Here is a 1388-nt window from a genome sequence, read left to right as displayed (position 1 = left end):
TCAACTGTAATTTTTGTTGTTTGACAGGTATTTTCTCATTTCGCAGAATTCTTCAGAGTAGCAAAATCGTTTATTTTGGAGAAAGATTCAAATTTAGCTTGCAAAGCTCGAACCTTCATTTTTTGCGACATTTCACAAATGAAAAAATATGCTGTCAAATGCCCAGTCAACAAAACTATATCTCGCTTGCGAGAGAAAAAAGCAGAACGCAAGCGAGATTTTCAAGCATGTGAAGACGGCCGGTAACATACTTATTTCAGAGCGCAGATGATGCTTCAAGCCAAAAATCGTTGATAAACTTTTGTTCCTTAACAAAAATATGGGCATATTTTAGCAATTCTGATCTCATTTTCAGTAAAAGTTGCTATGTTTGGACTTTTTTAAACAAAACTATCGCTAGTCCTATCGATAGTGTCGACATTTCCGATAGTATCGATACTTTCCAGTTCTAACTCTAGTTCGTTTCTTTTTGATGTGTATACATCTTTGGCTTCGGTAGGGGTAAAATTCGCGAAGCTGTAACGCATAGCCCAGCAGAAAATTTCGAAAGGCTTAGAATGTGTATTTCAGCAGAAAATTTTTAATTTCATTAGAACTACCCTGTACAATTGATTATTACTTCCGATTATGCAAACTCCGCACATGCATGCGCCTTTGTACCTATATGTACATGATCCAACTACACAAGATCTGACAAGATGGACCAAAAGAAAAAAGTAATTTTCTGGCTGACGTTTGTAATTTCGGCGCCATGTTATTTTCTGTGAAAAGTAAACAAAGAATATAAAGACGAATCATAAAGAAAAACTGCAAGCAATGTTGTGCACATGTTTGTGCTATCCAATTTATTATTTATGTACGTGTTTTTGCATTCAATCACCGCGCACTTCATTTTAATTAGATTTGCACAAAAAATCACTTAAAAATCACTGAAATAAACCACCGACAAAATACATATAAAAAAAAAAGCAAAACAGAAATAGCAAACTTCAAAATTACGAACGTCACACACTTTTTTCGCAATTGCTATTACAAATAGCTGCTTCTCAACCGGTCAGATCTATTCTAATTGGTTCATGCTAGATGTATACATACTTAAGTTTGTATGTACATACATATGTATGAACTCATTTGTTTTAATATTCGTAAATGGTTTTAGGCATAGGTTTAGTAGTCTATTTTGATAAAAAAGCAAGACAAAAATTTAAAAAATACAAACGGTATTCACCAAACCTTAGAAATGCATTGTAAAGAGTATAAACTTATAATTGTGTAAACCTTATAAATGAACTGTCAAAATTTGTATGGAAACTCGTTTACACATTTCTGATCAATTTCTCCGGCACCCTGAAATTGTGCATATGGAAACTGTGCATACGAAATAATGC

The sequence above is a fragment of the Rhagoletis pomonella genome, unplaced genomic scaffold (genome assembly GCF_013731165.1).
Source record: "Rhagoletis pomonella isolate Grant_MI unplaced genomic scaffold, Rhpom_1.0 Rhpom_scaffold_00002, whole genome shotgun sequence".
NCBI classification, from domain to species: Eukaryota; Metazoa; Arthropoda; class Insecta; order Diptera; family Tephritidae; genus Rhagoletis; species Rhagoletis pomonella.
This window is presented reverse-complemented; position numbering follows the sequence as displayed.